Below are 6549 nucleotides of genomic sequence, written 5' to 3'. Positions count from 1 at the left end.
GTCGCTCTCGCAGTTAGGGTCCGACTGAGTGGTAAGCCCTCGCGGGCGCGTCAGCGGCCGCTTCGGCGGGGGCGGGGCGTCCTCCCCCGAGTGCCGTCTCCAGGGCTGCTGGCGGCGCTCTCCATTGTTCTGCCGCTGCTTCCCGGGGGTGGGCGGCTGGGGCGGTGGGAGGTGTCGGCTTAGTTGCCGGGGAGGGCTTACCACTCAGTCGGACCCTAACTGCGAGAGCGACGCGGGCCCGGGCGCGGCGCGCGGGGGCTGCAGGGCGCCTAGCACCGCGGGCTGCCGGCGCGCGGGGGCTTCCTCCTCCCGCACTCGCTCCTGCTCGGCGCCGGGCGCATCCTGTGTTACTATGGATATTCTCGCTCTTCGCCGCCCCCTCCTCGCACTCCGAGAGGCCGCCGCAGCGGCAGCAGCCAGGCAGCTCCGCAGGCGCCCAGGTGACCAGCTCGGCAGCGGCAGCGGCAGCAGCAGCAGCAGCAGCGGTGGCAGCAGCCGCCACCGCCGCCGTCACTGCCGTCGCAGCCGCTGGGGAGAGGAGGAGGAGGGAAAGGGGGAGAAGGAAGGTCCTGCTCTACTCCTGAGGCCACCTCGGGTTTCCTACCACCAACCGAGCTGCTACGAGTTCACCACTCAAGAGAAGAAGCCACAGCAACCCTCAACTTGTGTGGACTGGTGGCACCACCCGAGAGACTAGAGTTCCACCTGTTCTCGGAGGGGAATGATCAGCCCCCAGTAGACCTGGAGGGCTACGGTTAACATTCGCCCTTTATCCCTGCCCCGTCCCCCGCCGCGCCGTTTCCACTAGTTACCATTGTACTACTACAGACAGTTGTATGCGTTTATGCTCTTCAAAATTATGCCAATTAAAAGAAGGACACCTTACCTTAAGTGACAAGGCTTTTCACCCATTTTTTTTATCCCAACAGTTATTTCTTGCCATAAAGAAATAAAAATTATGTGTGGTTTACAGACTGCTTAATTCCATAACATTTGAATGAACATATCTGGCAACCCACGCATTTCAGTTCTTTGGTGTTCCAACGTTCCATCCAAAAGTGTGAGTTGCCCACTTAGTCTGGGATGAGAACCACAGATTCCCACAAAGGATACCCATCGTCTGAAAACAAAGTAACAGCACCCCACTGTCTGTGAAAAATGGTTTGGAATGAGATACTTTAAGTATTTAAGGAAATGTATAACATGATGATGAACTCCAGTACTAATCAATCTGTTTTTTAGGGTACTTTCAGTTTCTGAACTTTAAAAGTGCACATTTATTGCTTTAAAACCAAAGAAAACAAAGACTTTGATCAACTGCAAAAAATAGCCACTAAAATAGAAATGTGAATCAATTTTCAAAAAATAGGCAACACTTACTGAGCACCTATGATCTGCCAGCCATCTGTGAATTATCTCATTTAATTTTCAGAACTCTATGAGGTCAGTTTCATTATTATTTTCACTTTACAGATGAAAAATAACAGGCTTAGAGAGATCTGCAGCTAGTAGTTATGGGACACCATTCACTTCCTTAAACAAGAAACTCTAAATGTCTACCGTTTTGTCTATTTTCATGTGATTGTCTGCTTTTGTGAAGTTCACATTAATAGTATACTCTGAAGCCACCCTGCTAAGCAAGAGGCAGGGCCAGGATAATAAACCCCGGGCCTGTGAGGCTCCAAAGTGTGAGCACTTATGTGTATAGAAAGGTTTCTCATTTACATAAGGAGTTTGTGAAGCCTTTTGATTTTATAGGTTATATATTAGAGAAAGAGAAACAGATTGGACATGATCTACCTTCTTGACTGGGGCATGTTTGGATCTCTCTGGTTTTTGGAGATCAGCACGCTTTCAGTGGGTTTGGGATTCAGGCCATTTAGTTCTATCTCTCACTGTGCAAACAAACACATGAGACTTGGGGTGGAATAGGTGTTTTCTTGGTTTCCCAATCATGTGAATGACTGAAGAATCACATTTCCCAGCGCATCATTCTCTTCTGAGTATTTTTCTCTAGCAACAATATTGGGCTCTGTCAAAAAGATGCTGTTTGTTAGCGATGAACTACAGGCTCTTTAGAAAACAGGTGTGCTCTCATTTTTGTATCATCAAGTCTTCTGCACTCTGGACTCATTTGGGACCTATAGGCCTTTTTGTGTCTGTGCCACCTCAAGAGAATGGTGGAAATCTAATTCTCTGTTAGCATTTATGCTTGGCTAAGTGCAAACTCTTCTTGAGGGAGCTGAGAAAGTTGCTGTCCATGGTGGCTGCTACTGATGCTCCATTCAGCAAAATCAGCTCACATATTAAATACTATAGACCTGGAAATTAACTTCATCCTGGCACTAATGAAATTTGGCAATAACCTCCAGATATGCATATCAAAATATAAAGGTTTTACCAGTGTAGTCTGGTTTGGGTAGAAACATTAAATAATTCACAGAAGATGACTTTTTACTGTTTGGCACTAAAATAGCCCCTACTTGCATAGTTGAAATTTTAGACATTTTAATGCTACAGAACAGCATAAAAAATATAAGAGATCATCTTCTGAAACCCTCTAATATTGTAGAAAAGGAGATTGAGGCCAAGAATGGTTAAGTCACTTGCCCAAGGACCTACCCTAACTACAGACAGGAGCAAAACCATGAATTCTTGCCACTTGTTCAGACACTTACCATGATATTATGATGACCCAGGGTAGTCAATGTCAGACTTATTTTTTTCCCAGGAATTTTACATTTTTGCTAAAAATCAGTAAATTTACAATTTATGTTATTTAAAATGTTAATAATATATAGTCTTATATTCTTTTACTTGGGGAATCTACATTTCATTTTTAATACACTGGTTATATTAAGTAATTTATTGTTCCTTGCAACATGAGAAAATTTAGAAAAAAAAAACTCTTATAGTACCAATTCTCAACTTCCTTATATCCTAGTGAAAAGTAAAGCATCCATCCCAAGTCATCACGAATACAACTCTCTCCAACATACACTATTTATTTAAGAACAGCAATTTTATATCAGAAAGGACTAATATTTGGGATTCCCAATCTCCTGTATTCTTTCTTTGCATTAAAAAATATTATCCAGAAGACCATGTTGAATATCTTAGTCTCACAAAGTCTAAAGATGGTGGTATATTCTGAAAGAGATATGTAAAACACTAATATGAGTCCATTTGTGTAGATTTAGAGGAATAAAATTACATTAATTGATTCCTTTGTTTTGATGTAGTATTGTGCAGTGGTTAATTAAGCTTTCAATTTTGGAATCAGACCTATGGGTTCAAGTAATGGCTATTCCACTTAACAGTGTTATAATCTTGAGTAAGTTACTAAAATTTTTTGAGCCTTATTTTTCCAACTTGTGAAATGTATGGAATAATAACAGAAATTACTTCGCAGAGCTGTTGTTAGGAGGAAATGAGATTACACACGTTTGGTGCTCTTTTTGATGTGCCATTTTGGCTTGGTTATAGTACCCATTTACCTAATCAAACACTAATCTAGGGGTTGCTGTGAAAGTATTTTGTAGGTGTGATTAAAGTCCATAATCAGTTGACTTTAAGTAAGAGACATTATTCTACATAATCTGATTCAATCAGCTAAAAGGCCTTAGGAGCAGAACTGAGGCTTCCCTGAAGAAAAAGCAGCTCTAACAGTGAATGGCAATTTCAGTCCCTGCCTAAGAGTTCCAGCCTGCCCTTCCTGATGTCCAGCCCTACCGATTTCAGACTACCTAGCCAGTCCTCACAATTACATAGGCTAATTCATTGCAATAAATCTCCTGGTATATACTTACTACTGTTTTTGTTTCTCTGAGTAAGCCCTAACTTATAAACTTTGTAAAGTACTAACTGTAGAATCTGGCACATAATAAACACCCCCAAAATGTTAACTCAAATGTTTTTTATAAAAACCTTTACTGTATACCCCTCACATTCACAGCACCCAGGTATGAACTTTGATAAAAATGTCTCAGAGTTCTGAAATAAAATAGGGATAGATGCCTATTACGTTCAATGATAGCAACTCTAACCAGGAAAGGATTTAATGTTTTAGTAAAATTTCCAGGAAAACAAGGGAAATGAACCAACCAGGGCTGATTATTTTATCTGGAGCTATGTAGGAGAATCATGCAAATCTAGTATGATGATGTTTCCTGGGTTAGGAATGAATAAAAAATGAATAAAAAGGTAGGCACTCCTTTCTCAATAGATCCAGATATATTTAGCATCTAACACCAAAAAGATCAGTTTTCATGGATCAACACGTAATTCCATGGTGTAATACAAATTTATTTATGACTATTGGTCTCTAACCAACTAGAATTATACATTTAAGAGAACTGCTTTGAATTCTTGGAGGAAGAAATACTCTCATACTTAAAAATATTAAAGGAAAAGATCAGGTCAGTAAACAAAGTGCAGGGAGGAGTTCTCAGATATAAATAGGATTAAAAGGTGATGGGAAAGTAAGAGAGAGTGAGAACCTTTTGACTTTATATTAAAGCTCTGATAACTTAGATTCCATTTTAACAAACGCACATGTTAAGTCTTGTATTTGTGTGTGTATTCACTAGAGAGAGCTGTCCCATGATCCTTTATACCACATTAATGTTTTTTTTAAAGGTAGTGACATAAAAATACTTCTACTCAGGGGTGCCTGGGTGGCTCAGTCGGTTGAGCATCCAAATGCAGTTCAGGACATCATCTTACAGCTCATGAGTTCAAGCCCTGTGTCACTTGGAGCCTGGACCCTGGAGCCTGCTTCAGATTCTGTGTCTCCCTCTCCCTCTGCCCTTAACCCACTTGCATTCTGTCTCTGTCTCTCTCAAAAATAAATAAACATTAAAAAAATACTTTTGCTCATTATATCAAGATTTATTGAATGCATGTGAGGTCAAACCTTGATTTGGGAGCTGAGGAATAGGAAGGTAGTTGGACTCAGACTTTGTGGAACTCTTTCTCTAGGTAACTCTAGTTTATTTCATGGATTTCAACAAATATGTATCTTATTCCAGGAAAATGCTTATATATCTCTTGTCCTACACTGGCCTAGGCAAAATTCTTTTGCTCTCATAGTAACTTTGCTTTCCCTAATAGAGAATTTATTATTTTTGGTAATTACTTGTTTAGTTATGGCTCTCCCCATGAGATCATGAAGTCAAGGATCCTGCTTGTACTATCTTCTACTTATGTTCACTCCTAATATGCATTAGGAAAATATTTGTTGAACAAGTAAAAGAAAGCTTGGGACATGTCAAGTTTTAGTTGTTCTCCACATAGACACATACAGAAATTAAATAGAATATAAATCTGGAGCTCATGAGAGAGATAAGGGCAAGAAATATAGATTTGCTATCAGCTGATTTCCTGGTAGTTGGAAGGCTTAGAAATGGAATGCCATCAACTAGAACTACGTGTAGAATTATCAAAGAACTCTGGACAGCTCCCACATTGTCCATTTTACATGGTGGGATGAAACACGACCCACTGCTAGGCTAGAGAAATTTTAGAAATTCCACACCCAAATAAATCTTTTCAATCATGTGAACAAGTTTCTAATAAAAAGGTATTTCAGGGGCGCCTGGGTGGTGCAGTCGGTTAAGCGTCCGACTTCAGCCAGGTCATGATCTCGCGGTCCGTGAGTTCGAGCCCCGTGTCAAGCTCTGGGCTGATGGCTCGGAGCCTGGAGCCTGTTTCCGATTCTGTGTCTCCCTCTCTCTCCGCCCCTCCCCTGTTCATGCTCTGTCTCTCTCTGTCCCAAAAATAAATAAAAAAACGTTGAAAAAAAAATTAAAAAAAAAAAGGTATTTCAGAACTAAGCTATTTTAAAGATATGAATATGGATTTAAAATCATGATATTGTGGAACCTTACTTTTCAATGTGTAGAAAGCAGAGTGTTGAATTTTGGGAAAAAATATTGGTGTGTGTAGATAGGGAGCATGGGACACAAGCCAGAGAGACAGAACCTGTGTACTGGTGAAGACACAGGATCAGGGAGTTCTACAAGAGGTAGGCATCAGGGAAGGCTCTGAGTAGTGGGCATGTGTGTGTGGCTATTCATGGGGTATGTCTGCCATAGATGCAGTAAGGTTCTCCCTAACTTCATGGCTTGCTTGTCATTAATGAGATAAATAAGGTATAGGCTGACTTCCACTGGTCATACATTTTATTATTTGTATTGCATGACCATACTTTTGCTATGGAAAAGATTCCTTTATTTGGATAGCAAATTTAAAACAGTTTATAGACTGCCTATTAACCATGGGCATATTTACAGATCTAACTACCAAGCTAACACAACCCAGAGTGAGCAGAAGGGATTTACACTTTTTCCTGAAGGCAAGCAGGCTTGCAATCCAGGGGGAATGAATGTAAACAGGGAGGCCCGTCTGCCAGGAATGTTCTGCCTCAGTCTTCTGAATTAAGACCTGGGGACTTGTTTTGGATGTTAACTACATTCAAGGCCTGTGCCACATACAGCTCCACTGAGCCATAGCTAAGACATTCACTTGCAGCCTTTACTTACAAAACCG

General features: G+C 41.1%; 1 protein-coding gene across 12 annotated transcripts in view; it reads right to left on the bottom strand.

Moving 5' to 3' along the window:
- Positions 1-6549, bottom strand: part of ANKS1B (ankyrin repeat and sterile alpha motif domain containing 1B) — a 909382-nt gene that overhangs the window by 149886 nt on the left and 752947 nt on the right. The window contains exon 1 of one of the 12 annotated variants that reach the window (XM_040491132.1): positions 202-285. The exons of the other annotated variants lie outside the window; for them this stretch is intronic. The gene's annotated coding sequence lies outside the window, so the exon portion shown is untranslated. Of the gene's footprint in view, positions 1-201; positions 286-6549 lie in introns of those variants that run through there. 12 annotated transcript variants of the gene reach the window in all.

Source organism: Herpailurus yagouaroundi, unplaced genomic scaffold (genome assembly GCF_014898765.1).
Source record: "Herpailurus yagouaroundi ecotype Mexico unplaced genomic scaffold, PumYag 182, whole genome shotgun sequence".
Taxonomy (NCBI): domain Eukaryota; kingdom Metazoa; phylum Chordata; class Mammalia; order Carnivora; family Felidae; genus Herpailurus; species Herpailurus yagouaroundi.
This window is presented reverse-complemented; position numbering and strand designations above follow the sequence as displayed.